The following is a 14,726-nucleotide window of genomic DNA, read 5'->3' on the forward strand; positions in this document are numbered from 1 at the left end:
GTTTGGATGGTTTCTCCAGCCAGGTTTATAGGTTTCTGAATATGGGTCAAACTTCTGTTGGTTATCAAACCTAGTGTTGTTATAAAGAGCATTGGCTTGCTCTTCAACAACATGGCCTTCCCAAAAAGGCTCATTTCTTCCACTACTACCACTAGAATGACCTAATTCTAAGGCTTCTAACCTTTTGACTATAACTGCTATTTTGGCATCTGACTCATAAGATCCTTCTACCCTATTAACATTTCCTCTACTTAGAAGAATTTTTTTCTGGGATTCCCTACTATTTTCCCATTGTTGGGTCTTATCGGCGATTTCATTCAAAAATGTCATCGCTTCATAAACAGTTTTATTCTCAAACCCACCTGTACATAAGGACTCAACCATGGTTGTTGGTTAATAATCTAAACCCTCGTAGAGGATCTGAACTAACCTAACCTTCTCCAAACCATGATGAGGACATTGAGATATCAAGTCATTGAACCTTTCTAAGTACCTATATAAAGATTCTCCCTCTTGTTGGGAAAAAGTACATATTTGTGTCCTAATAGACGATGTTTTATGCCTTGGGAAAAACTTATGTATAAAGGCATAAGTAAGTTGGTCATATGTTTCAATTGACTCAGAGTCCAAACTATACAGCCAAGATTTGGCTTTATCTTTTAAGGAAAAGGGGAATAACCTAAGTTTCAACGCATCATCACTTAGGTTTTTAATTTTCAGAGTACTATAAACTTCCTCAAATTTCCTGACATGAAAATAGGGGTTCTCATTCTCCTTCCCTAAAAACATTGGGAGCATCTGTAAAGTCCCAGGTTTCAGTTCATAATTTTCCTCGGTTTCAGCTAACTTGATACAAGACGGACGAGAGGTCCTAGTTGGGTTTAGCAAAGCTTTCAAAGTTGCCATTTCTGGTACTGCCAAAGGACTAGGAGTACTAGGGGTACTTTCCTCACAAAGAGACAGATTCTCAAAACTGAAGTTTCCAAAAACGGGGCTCTCAAAAGAAGAGTCTTCGAGCTCCCCGTCTTCACAAGAAGAAATACTAGGTTTTTCACTAATCAAACGACCTAGAGTGTTTCTTTTCCAAGCCCATTTAAAAACTTCGGGCATACACTAGAAAAACAAAATCAAAAAGAAAAGCCCTAAAAAGGAAGGGATGTTCTATGCAAACACAAACAAGGCTGACTCCACTACAATAAACCTACTGATTTCTAGCAAACAAAAAGCATGATGGCTCCACTTAGATTGTTTCTAGACCAGCTTCTAATCCTTCGAACGGGAATTCGTTATAATTTAAGCAAACCCCTTTGGAATCAATCCGAGTTAAAGTAAGTTGAATAGAGGCGAGGGAATCTCGGTGGAGCTTTGATACCCAAGGCCTCACCGGTATTACAAGGCGGCGCAATCACTCATTCAACTTACAGAAACCGTCAAGAACTTCGAAGTATGCTTAAAAGAGTAACCAATATTTTTCGAATGACTTTCCTGTTAAGATCGTTACCCTATCGGTCTCGTTCTAGTAAAAATTTTAGGCTTAGGTTCGCGTTTGGTGTCGTTTTCCTAAGGCGGGCAAGAAGAGAACGGTGATGAAATCCGAATCCTTATCTTGTATGGCCAGTCCTTGCCCTTTACTAGGAAATTAAAGCAGCCGTTTTCAAGTCCTCAACATATATGCATACGAAGGAAGACAGTAACTCGCTGACAGGGGATTCACGAGTGTTTCGACAAACTTACCTCCCGTACCAGTTGGGGGATGAACCTTTGTAGTCGACTCGGGCCACGACTCCTATGTCATGTACGAACCCGAGGGGCCGAGGTGATATCGTAATCACCGTCCTTCTCTGCAAACAGTTTATATTTAAACTACCCTTCCGTAGGGTTTAAAAATAATGTCCCAAAATTTAAAGTCCAAAGTCCAAAAATATAAAGTGCAAAAGAAAAAGAAAGTCTAAAAAAAATAAAAATCTACAAAAATAAAAATGTCTCTCTTTTTTTATAAAATTTTTTTTTTTTTTCGCTCCTTTCGCTTTGCCTTTTACTCCAGTCTTTAAGTATTCACCAAAAGCTTTGGCAAAATTTTCTTTCACTCCAAATTCCAAAATCTGAAAGAAAAAAAAAGAAAAAACCCAAAAACGTAAAGAAGAACAAATAAAAAAAAAAAATCTAAAACTCTAGCCTAAAGAAAGTCCGCGTCGGGGCGCCAAAAATTTGATGTATGTTTTCAAAGTTGTTGTAGTATATGATTCGTTCAAGACTTGTGAAAGCGGATTTTTAGATTTTTTAATAAATAAAAATAGCGAACTAAATTAAAAAGATGTTGTGAAAATTATGGAGAGAATAGGACTAGGATTCCACCATTGGTTGTATTAGTGATAATAAAACAATAATTATGCAACTCAACATTCAGATTGATTCTAATAGTATTGCCTAGACATGTAGATTTCCAAAAGAATAGATGTTAATCCAAGCATAGAATATCAAAACCCTAAAGCAAGCATATTCTATCAAGAGAAAATACACATAACTAATCAAAATCATATAAACAATTTTTAGTTCAATGCAAAAATCATAATAGAGTTGTTGTAATTAATTAATAAAAATATATCACTTATACCGAAACAACAGCTTCCTCCATAGCCCCAAGGATTGGGTTTAGCTCCGCATATTGGAAACACACTCAGAATAATTTTTCATTGCTCAAAAGTGTTTAAAAGTGATGAAATGGGAGAAAATAATGATTAAACCGGGTTTGCTCTAAATGATCCCCAAACTCTCCATCCCCACACTGATACCCAAGACACTCTTATTTATACTGTGAAGCCAATCTTAGGTCGACAATCATCTCAATTACTCCAAAAGATCTTTGCAGTTAATGAAAGTATTTCACGAGAATATTTCCTCTCCATTTTCACACGTCTTCTGAGTTGTATGGTATATCCAAATCTTCTCATTTAATTGAGCCAAATAATGAAGAGAATATCTTCAATTAATTCCGTGAATAATTCCTTCCCTATTTTTGAAAATATCCAAAAGTATACGATTTCCTTCCATTCAAGACACGTACAAAATCTTACTATCATGGTAAGAAGATAATCATGTCTTAAAGACACAAATATCCCCATAATATCATGACCAGAATCTCACACAGTTGAGATTTCTTTTCCCGCCAAATATCTTTCCCGTGAAGAAGAAGTTGGGTGACCCCTATCCGGTCCTGGGGTGCGAATAGCAGATGCCATGAGGGGTGTCTCTGGCCAGCTGCTTGGGTGCAAATATCCTTTGGGTACCCCTTATAATTTGGGCGCCCCTTATCCACAAGTGAGAGTCTGAATAACACGTTCCTTCCGGTGCTTTAGATGACTTTTCAAGCCGATTTTTCCAAGAATGTTTATTTCCAAAAATACCTAAAAACACATAAAATACCATAATAAGTACAAAAAATCGAGTACCAACAATACATGAAATTAAGGACAACGTAGACACAAAAATATGTCTATCAAATACCCCCAAACTTATTATTTGCTATTCCTCGAGCAAATCTAGAAAATAAAAATGACTACACTTAGCACGTGCAGCAAGCCGTTAAACCGCTAGATGGCCCTAGTGGCGGAGTGTTGTCTCCGGAGGGTTTACCAGAGGTGTACCCACAAAAAATTTACTCCAGACCCTAGCTATCCACGCAGAACCTTGGAAGACACTAAAGAATCTCCTTGGTTGGCATACAATCATTGACTATAGGAGGAAGTACCCATATGCGAAATTCCAATTGTTGTACACGAGTTTGAACTCAGCATACTAAAATTCATATATAAGTGACAGAGCTCTACTCAGATAGTTTCTGTACATCATACCCGGAGTCAACCAATCACATGGAAAGATTAAGAAGATGGATAAAGAGATGGTTAAAAGTGAACGGTGTTTCCCATATCTGTCTGAAGGCCTCTGCCAAGGTGAACCTATCCTAATGAACTGTGATACCGGTCTGACTGATATCAACACATCTGGCATATACAAGGGGACCAATGGTCGATAAACCTAACTCTAGGTCAACACAACTGGCATATACAAGGGCACCAGTGGTCGACTCTATTGAATTTATTCCGGTTGGTCTAATGGTCTGGTCTGGTCTCTTTCTTCTTTTTTTTTTTTTTTGGTGGTATCTCAATCACTCTATTCCACCCTAGCAAAGGTAACAACTTGAATCGTGTGCCCCACCAAATCACTTAAAAAATAAAAACATAAGGATTAGGATTCAACGAGATATGGCGAAACTACCATGTTTTTTTTAATTCTAACACCTAAGCTCTGTTCTTTTATGAATAGACTCTTTAGATGTTTCCATCTAATCATATTGGTTCCTCAACTCCTACAACCAAGATGTTCCCATCCACTTAGATTGGTTAGTGCCAACCTTAATAAGCATAAATTTCTAAGCTCTGGAGTTTATTTGTTGCAGCTAAGAGCTAACAAAAAGTTTCTTCCCCACCCCCAAACTTAAATCTAACATTGTCCTCAATGTTCTAAAGATGAAATTAAAAGCATGAACAATAAGAAACTGTTACCACTTGATGGATGGAAAAATAAATAAGGAAGGATATTACCGTAAGCATGAGTACCTCCCAGGAAATGCTAAATTTAAATTCTTTAGCTAGACATCAAATACCTCAAAAAGGATTGTCACCTTCCAAAGTCATATATAAATAGTCGAAACAATTGTGGGTCCATAAGACCAAATAGAGCTGACACCAGTATGAGACAAATGCACTGATTCAGAAAAATGAAAAGAAGGACCACGTCCTCATCTAAGGTTTCTGTCAAGACAACTGGGTTTATCTGCGACGCGTAATTGAACTTCATATGTGTGTCTCGATAAATATATTCATCCGAGAAAAGGGTCTCTAATATCTGGGTTACCTCCTGGACAGTATCAGGAGGATCGGGTTGCGGAGTCTGAAAAGACTCAAGTAATATCTCAGATGTACAAGGCTCGAGTCCCAAGTTAGGGACTCTAATTAGGGATATGATACAATCAAAAGAACCATCATTACCTCCGAACTTAGGGTTCACAGACAAACCTCTAACTATTTCTTGAATTTCCGGATCTTCAGAGTCCTTAAAATACTCAGGAGATTCTTCTAGTTCTCTACCCCCAAAATTAGGGTCATCATTATTCTCAGAAAAACCTAAAACTATTGCCTGAATTTCTGGGTCCATAAAATCTTTAAAATACTCAAGAGCTTCTTCTAAAGATTGATCACATATCTTATCTAAGAGAATGGTTTCCTCAAAATCATCTAAAGAATCTACAAGTAAAGTGCCAAGCCAATTATCCTGAACCAAATCCTGAACTAAAGTGCTAATCATATTCACTTCTTCTAAATCATCATTCTCAGAAGGTTGTCTAGTAACATTAAAGACATTTATTTCAGTGGTCATATTACCAAAGGATATGTTCATAAGCCCAGTCCTACAGTTGATGACAGCGTTAGCTGTGGCTAAAAATGGGCGACCTAAAATCACTGGGATTTGACGACTTGGGTCCTGAACAGGCTGGGTGTCTAGAACAACGAAATCCACAGGATAAATAAACTTATTAACCCCAATCAGAACATCCTCTATGACACCACGAGGGACTTTGACAGACCTATCAGCTAATTGTAGTGTCATTTTAGTAGGTTTCAACTTACCAAGACCTAGCTGGGTGTATACATGATACGGGAGTAAGATAACACTAGATCCTAAGTAAAGTAAAGCTTTATCGACCATGTGATTACCAACCGCACAACATATGGTGGGGAATCCAGGATCCTTATACTTAGAGGGTGTTTGGTTCAGAAGAATGGAACTTACCTGAACAACTAAAAAAGCTTTCTTATGGACATTAAGCTTAGGCTTTCGTGTACAAAGATCTTTAAGGAACTTGGCATAAGCAGGTATCTGCCTAATTGCTTCTAATAGCGGAATGTTGATGTTCACCTGATTAAATGTTTCCATTATCTCGTTGAAAGTCGACTCCTTCTTTGTTGGGGCTAACAAATGTGGATATGGAGCTCTAGGCACAAAGGTAGACCTATCAGGAATTTCTTGGGAATCCTTAGAGACTGTTTCAGTTTCCTCGTCTACGGGATCCTCTTGGGAAGTAGAAGGTGGAACTAAATTATGTCCACTAGGCATGGCTACCTTTATTGTCTACCGTTTTACCACTCCTAAGGGTTGTTATCGAGTTCACATGGTTTGATGATTTCTCACCAGCTAAAGATATTTGATGGACTCCCCTAGGGTTGGGTTGTGGTTGACTAGGAAACTTTCCTTTTTCTCTCAATGTCTTATTTGTCTGACTAACCTGGGTTTTCAACTCGGAAATAGCCTGACCTATTCTCTTATTTTCTTCTAAACCTTGAGCAACAGATTGCTGAAACTGCACAGTGTTACGAGTTAACAAAGCAAGAGACTCTTCAAACTGTGCCGGAGCTGAAGGATTCTTAGTATAGCCAAAACCTGGGGGAACCTGAGCATTACTAGACTGACCTTGATTCTGTCCCTTGGACCAAGAAAGGTTTGGATGGTTTCTCCATCCAGGGTTATAGGTTTCTGAATATGGGTCAAACTTCTGTTGGTTATCAAACCTAGTGTTGTTATAAAGAGCATTGCCTTGCTCTTCAACAGTATGGCCTTCCCAAAAAGGATCATTTCTTCCACTACTACCACTAGAATGACCTAATTCTAAGGCTTCTAACCTTTTGGCTATAACTGCTATTTTGGCATTTGACTCATAAGATCCTTCAACCCTATTAACATTTCCTCTACTTAGAAGAATTTTTTTCTGGGGTTCCCTACTATTTTCCCATTGTTGGGTCTTATCGGCGATTTCATTCAAAAATGTCATCGCTTCATCAACAGTTTTATTCTCAAACCCACCTGTGCATAAGGACTCAACCATGGTTGTTGTTGAATAATCTAAACCCTCGTAGAGGATATGAACTAACCTAACCTTCTCTAAACCATGATGAGGACATTGAGATATTAAGTCATTGAACCTTTCTAAATACCTGTATAAAGGCGTAAGTAAGTTGGTCATAGGTTTCAATTGACTCAGATTCCAAACTATACAACCAAGATTTGGCTTTATCTTTTAAGGAAAAGGGGAATAACCTAAGTTTCAACGCATCATCACTTAGGTTTTTAATTTTCAGAGTACTATAAACTTCCTCAAATTCCCTAACATGAAAATAGGGGTTCTCATTCTCCTTCCCTAAAAACATTGGGAGCATCTGTAAAGTCCCAGGTTTCAGTTCATAATTTGCCTCGGTTTCAGCTAACTTAATACAAGACGGACGAGAGGTCCTAGTTGGGTTTAGCAAAGCTTTCAAAGTTGCCATTTTTGGCACTAACAAAGGACTAGGAGTACTAGGGATACTTTATTCACAAAGAGACAGATTCTCAAAACTAAAGTTTCCAAAAACAGGGCTCTCAAAAGAAGAGTCTTCGAGCTCCCCGTCTTCAGAAGAAGAACTACTAGGTTTTTCACTAATCAAAAGACCTAGAGTGTTTCTTTTCCAAGCCCGTTTAAAAACTTCGGGCATACACTAGAAAAACAAAATCAAAAAGAAAATCCCTAAAAAGGAAGGGATGTTCTGTGCAAACACAAACAAGGCTGACTCCACCACAACAAACCTATTGATTTCTCGCAAACAAAAAGCATGATAACTCCACTTAGATTGTTTCTAGACCAGCTTCTAATCCTTCGAACGGGAATTCGTTACAATTTAAGCAAACCCCTATGGAATCAATCTGAGTTAAAGTAAGTTGAATAGAGGTGAGGGAAGCTCGGTGGAGCTTTGATACCCAAGGACTCACCGGTATTACAAGGCGGCGCATTCACACATTCAACTCACAGAAACCGTCAAGAACTTCGATGTATGCTTAAAAGAGTAACCAATATTTTTTGAATGACTTTCCTGTTAAGATCGTTACCCTATCGGTCTCGTTCTAGTCAAAATTTTAGGCTTAGGTTCGCGTTTGGTGTCGTTTTCCTAAGGCGGGCAAAAAGAAAACGGTGATGAAATCCGAACCCTTATCTTGTATGGCCAGTCCTTGCCCTTTACTAGGAAATTAAAGCAACCGTTTCAAGTCCTGCAACCTCATGAGATAGATGACACATGTGTTGAGGAGGTGAACATGATAGAATCCTTAGTTCAAGAGTCATTACCAAACATCTTGTCTGAAGACCCATTAGAAAGTTGTCTATCCCATTTTGGTTTAGATTTTGACGACGATAGCACTATTGAACAGGTGAATGCTCTATTATATTCTACCCCTGTGTTAGACATTGATAGATGGAAATATAGGTTCGAACCGTTACCAGTTTCTGAGACTACCCTAATTCCTTCTTTAGAAGAGCCCCCAAAGTTGGACCTTAAACCACTACCCGATACTCTAAAGTATGTGTTTTTAGGCCCATCTGAGACTTTACCTGTGATTGTAGCTTCCAATTTGGATAGTGATCAGGAAAGTAGGCTAGTAAATGTACTTCAAGACAATAAGGAAGCTTTAGGGTGGACTATATCAGACATTAAGGGTATAAGTCCTACTGTGTGTATGCATCAGATTCATTCAGAGGAAGACTCCAAACCTTCTAGGGAGATGCAACGTCGACTGAACCCTAACATGAAAGAGGTAGTTCGAAAAGAGGTGCTTAAGTTGTTAGATGCGGGTATTATTTACCAAATTTCAGACAGTAAGTGGGTCAGCCCTGTTCAGGTTGTCCCCAAGAAATCAGGTGTCACTGTAGTCCAGAATGATAATAATGAATTAATCCCAACCCGAGTGACCACGGGATGGCGTGTGTGTATTGACTATAGGAAACTGAACAAGGTCACAAGGAAGGATCACTTTTCCCTTCCTTTTATCGACCAAATTCTAGAGCGATTAGCTGGACACAGTCACTATTGCTTCTTAGATGGCTACTCCGGTTATAATCAGATCATTATTGCCCCAAAAGACCAAGAGAAAACCACTTTTACCTGTCCCTTTGGTACCTTTGCGTATAGACACATTCCTTTCGGGCTATGTAATGCCCCAGCAATTTTTCAGCGTTGTATGATGAGCATATTTTCTGATATGGTAGAACGGTTCTTAGAGGTCTTTATGGATGATTTTTCAGTGTTTGGTTCATCTTTCGATGAGTGCTTGCATCATTTGACATTAGTGTTGACTAGGTGTAAGGAAAAAAATTTAGTGCTTAATTGGGAAAAATGCCATTTCATGGTTAAATCAGGAATTGTGTTAGGGCACATCGTCTCTTCAAAGGGTATAGAGGTAGACAAAGCCAAAGTTGACCTTATTAAGACTTTACAAGTCCCAAAAATCGTAAAAGATATTAGGTCATTCCTAGGGCATGCAGGTTTTTACCGTCGATTCATTAAGGATTTTAGCTTGATTTCTAGACCTCTTTGCAATTTGCTTGCACAAGATGTTAAGTTTGTCTTTGATGATACTTGTTTAGAGGCTTTTGAGAAGCTTAAAACTTTACTCACTACTGCCCCGATAGTCCAGGCACCTAACTGGAACCTACCCTTTGATATTATGTGTGATTCTTCAGATTATGCTATAGGCGTCGTTTTAGGACAACGAGAAAACAAATTACTTCATGTGATTTATTATGCTAGCAAAACTCTGAATGATTCCCAAATGAACTACACAACTACCGAGAAGGAACTTTTATCCATCATGTTTGCCTTGGATAAGTTTAGGTCATACCTATTAGGTTCTAAGATCATAATATATACAGATCATGCTGCTTTGAAATACCTTTTATCTAATAAGGATACCAAACCTAGATTGATTAGATGGATCCTATTGTTATAGGAATTTTCCCCAGACATCAGAGACAAAAAGGGTACAGAAAATGTAGTAGCAGATCACTTGTCTAGGCTAGTTGTTAGTTCCCCTAGTGATTCCTTTCCTATAAGGGATAGCTTTCCTGATGAACAATTGTTCTCGGTTTCCCAATCACCTTGGTATGCAAATATAATGAATTATCTTGTTACCGGTCGAACCCCTCAACATTGGGGTAAGCAAGATCGTTCTAAGTTTTTAACCGAGGTTAAGAATTTCTTTTGGGACAATCCTTATCTGTTTAAGTATTATTCGGACCAGATTATTAGGAGATGTGTATCTGAGAGTGACCAGTCTAGTATTATCTCCTTTTGTCATGAACATGCATGTGGGGGTCATTTTAGTGCTAAGAAGACTGCTGCTAAGATTTTGCAGTGTGGATTTTACTGGCCTTCGTTGTTTAAAGATTCCCATAGTCATTGTGTTTCTTGTGAGCGTTGCTAGAAGTTAGGAACCATTTCCCGTAGAAATATGATGCCTTTGAACCCTATTTTAGTGATTGAGGTCTTTGATGTGTGGGGCATTGATTTTATGGGTCCATTTCCTATTTCGTTTGGTTATCTTTACATACTTGTCGCTGTAGACTATGTGTCTAAGTGGGTTGAGGCGGTTCCGTTAAAATGAATGACCACAGGGTCGTAGTCCAGTTTTTGAAAGAGAATATACTTACACGTTTTGGTACGCCGCGAGCTATAATTAGTGATGGAGGTTCACACTTTTGTAATAGACCGTTTTCTCTTTTAATGAAACAATACGGTATTACCCATAAAGTAGCAACCCCATATCACCCTCAGACTAGTGGTCAGGTAGAGTTTTCCAATAGGGAAATTAAACGTATTCTAGAGAAAACAGTTAATCCAAATAGGAAAGACTGGTCGTCGAGGCTTACTGATGCCTTATGGGATTACCGTACTGCGTTTAAGACACCCATTGGAATGTCACCTTATCGTTTAGTGTTTGGCAAGGCATTTCACCTACCTGTTGAGTTAGAGCATCGAGCCTATTGGGCTATTAAGAACTTAAATTTTTCACTTGACAAGGCAGGAGCTCAAAGAAAGCTCCAGCTCAATGAGTTGGACGAGATTCGTAGAGATGCATACGATAGTGCTAAGGAGTATAAGAACAAAATGAAACTTGTGCATGATAGGAATATTTTACGAAAGTCATTTTATCCAGGTCAAAAAGTTCTTCTATATGACACTCGTTTGCATCTATTCCCCGAGAAGTTGCGCTCTCGGTGGACCGGTCCTTTTGTGGTCCTACTGTTTTTCCTCATGGCGCTGTTGAGATTGAGACACCAGATGGTAGTCGTTCTTCGAAGGTTAACGGTCAGCGATTGAAGCCCTTTTTAGAGCCTTTTCCTACAGGTGATGTTGAGGAGGTCCCTCTGGAGGACCCTGTTTACCTTGATTGACCATCGAGGCGATTTTGTATGTTGTATAATATTTTTGTAGGTTTTTGGTTACACTTCACCCAGGTACTATCTTTCCGACTTCTCTCTTTACTATTTCCTCATGTTACTTATATTTTTGGTATTGTTCTTTGATTAGAAACATTGAGGACAATGTTAGATTTAAGTTTGGGGGTGGGGTAGAACTTTTTGTTACCTTTTCGTTGCAATAAATAAACTCCAGAGCCTAGAAATGTATCCCTATTAAGGATGGCACTAACCAATCTAAGTGGATGGAAGCATTTTGGTTGTAGGAGTTGAGGAACCAATCTGACTAGATGGCAACATCTAAAGAGTCTATTCATAAAAGCACAGATCTCAGGTGTTAGAAATAACATGATAGTTTCACCATATCTCGTTGAGTCCTTTTCACTTCTGTTTTTATTTTGTTTTGTTTTTAAGCTATGTTTCTCTAAGTGATTAGGTGGGGCTCACGATTCAAGTTGTTACCAATGCTAGGGTGAATTAGAGTGATTGAGATACAAAAAAAAAAATAAAAAGAAAAAAAAGAGACCAGACCATCAGACCAACTGGAATAAATTCAATAAAGTCGACCACTGGAACCCTTGTATATGCCAGTTGTGTTGACCTAGAGTTAGGATTATCGACCACTGGTACCCTTGTATATGCCAGTGTGTTGATATTAGTCAGACCGGTATCTCAGTCCATTAAGATAGGTTCATTTTGGCGGAGGCCTTCAGACAGATATGAGAAACACCGTTCACCTAGTAAACATCAAAACCATCTATGTTTTTCTATATTCATCTTCTTGATCTATCCATGTGATTAGTTTTGACTCCGGATATTGATGTCCATAGTGCGACTATCTGAGTAGAGCTCTGTCACTTAATATGAATTTTAGTATGCTTGAGTGCAAACTCGTGTACAACAATTGGAATTTCGCATCAGGGTACTTCCTCCTGTAGTCAATAAGTATGCCAACCAAGGATATTCTTTAGTGCCTTCCAAGGTTCTGTGTAGATAGCTAGGGTCTGGAGTATAAAGGTTTTGTGGGTATACCTCTGGTAAGCCCTCCGGAGACAACACTCCGCCACTAGCGACACCTAGGGGTTTAAAGGCTTATTGCATACGCTAAATGCAATAGACGATGCCTGCGACAGTGAGTTAGGATTTTATTTATATTTTATTTTTGCTCGAGGACTAGCAAATAATAGGTTTGGGGGTATTTGATAGACACATTTTTGTGTCCGATTTGTCTCGATTCTATATATTGTTATGGCTTATTTTTGTACTTATTATGGTGTTTTATTTATTTGTAGGTATTTTTGGCCAATAAACATTTTTGGAAAAAATTGGCTCGAAAAGTGGTCGGAAAGCACCCGGAGGACATTTGTTATTCAGACTCTCACTTTGGATAAGGGTTAACCTAGTTACTAAGGGGCATCCCATTTCCAGGCAGTTGCTAATCGCACCCCTACTCTGGATAAGGGGCAACCATCTTCAACATTTCAAAAACCAGGTTTTGGCGGGAAAATAGGTGCAGTGAAGAACAGTTTTGGCAATCGTGATTTGGAGGAGTTTGAGGTCGATTAAACCTCTGATTTTCATAGGATAGACTCCTTATGGGTCTAGGAATCTGATATGGGTGTTTAAATCGATTAGACTGGGCTCAATCGACGGATTTTTCTCACAACAGAAAATATGGAAAGTCACGTGTGTGACCTGTTTTAGGGAATTTTAAAGAGATTAAAGTGTTGTAAACCTTCCCAAAGATTTGTATCTATCTAAGGAAGAGTTTAGAATAAACAGGAAAGCTCAGAAATGCGTAGAAATTCTAAAACAAGAAATTGCCGCATACTCCATCAAAATAGATCACAATCACTCAAATAAAAATCATATTCAATAATAGTTCAAGGAAAATAATCATATAATTATTGCAAATAAAAAGATAAAATGGAATATACCACTTTTTGTTGGAAAAATAGCTTCCTCTATCGCCTCAGCAATGGGGTTTAGCTCCTCATATTAATCATGATCTCAAAATATGTGTTTGTTGCTCAAAAGATGATTAAAAGGGTGAAAAGTAATAACACAGACTGTTTGCAACAGTGTATTGGTGTTGCAAAACAGCTGTTACAATGGAACTGTTACAGAAAAACTGTTGCTTTGTCGCTGATTTTAAGACCCTAGAATACGACTGCCCTGCACAACTTAATGTTCTTCAGCTGTTAAACAACGACACTGTTCTGCGACTGTTTCCCGTGCGTCAATGTTCTTCGCGTTCTTCCTCTTCAGCAGCAGCAGCAGCAGAAACAGAGTTTGGTAAAGCTCTGATTTCTTCTTCTCTGGCTCTCCTTAGGTTCCCAAACTCTCGACACCTCTTCTATATGACCCAAGACATCTATTTATATCAAAAATACCGATTAAATATCTCCCAAATCTTCCAAAATCTCTTTCCTTCTCTTCACGGCCAAGTTGCGGCAATTTCTTGTTTTAGAATTTCTACGCGTTTCTGAGCTTTCCTTTTTATTCTAAACTCTTCCTTAAATAGATACAAATCTTTGGGAAGGTTTACAACACTTTAATATCTCTAAAATTCCCTAAAACAGGTCACACACGTGACTTTCCATATTTTCTGTTATGAGAAAAATCCGTCGATTGAGCCCAGTCTAATCGATTTAAACACCCATATCAGATTCCTAGACCCATAAGGAGTCTATCCTATGAAAATCAGAGGTTTAATCGACCTCAAACCCCTCCAAATCACGATTGCCAAAACTGTTCTTCACTGCACCTATTTCCCCGCCAAAACCTGGTTTTTGAAATGTTGAAGATGGTTGCCCCTTATCCAGAGTAGGGGTGCGAATAGCAACTTCCCAGAAATGGGATGCCCCTTAGTAACTAGGTTACCCCTTATCCAAAGTGAGAGTCTGAATAAAAAATGTCCTCCGGGTGCTTTCCGACAACTTTTCGAGTCAATTTTTTCCAAAAATGTTTATTGGCCAAAAATACCTACAAATAAAAAAATACCTACAAATAAAAAAACACCATAATAAGTACGAAAATAGGCCCTAACAATATATAGAATCGAGACAAATCGGACAAAAAAATGTGTCTATCACATACGAAGGAAGACAGTAACTCGCTGACAGGGGATTCGCGAGTGTTTCGACAAACTTACCTCCCGTACCAGACGGGGGATGAACCTTTGTAGTCGACTCGGGCCACGACTCCTATGTCATGTACGAACCCGAGGGTCCGAGGTGATATCGTAATCACCATCCTTCTCTGCAAATAGTTTATATTTAAACTACCCTTCCGTAGGGTTTAAAAATAATGTCCCAAAATTTAAAGTCCAAAGTCAAAAAATATAAAGTGCAAAACAAAAAGAAAGTCTAAAAAAAATAAAAATCTACAA

Source organism: Papaver somniferum, chromosome 6 (genome assembly GCF_003573695.1).
Source record: "Papaver somniferum cultivar HN1 chromosome 6, ASM357369v1, whole genome shotgun sequence".
NCBI lineage: Eukaryota > Viridiplantae > Streptophyta > Magnoliopsida > Ranunculales > Papaveraceae > Papaver > Papaver somniferum.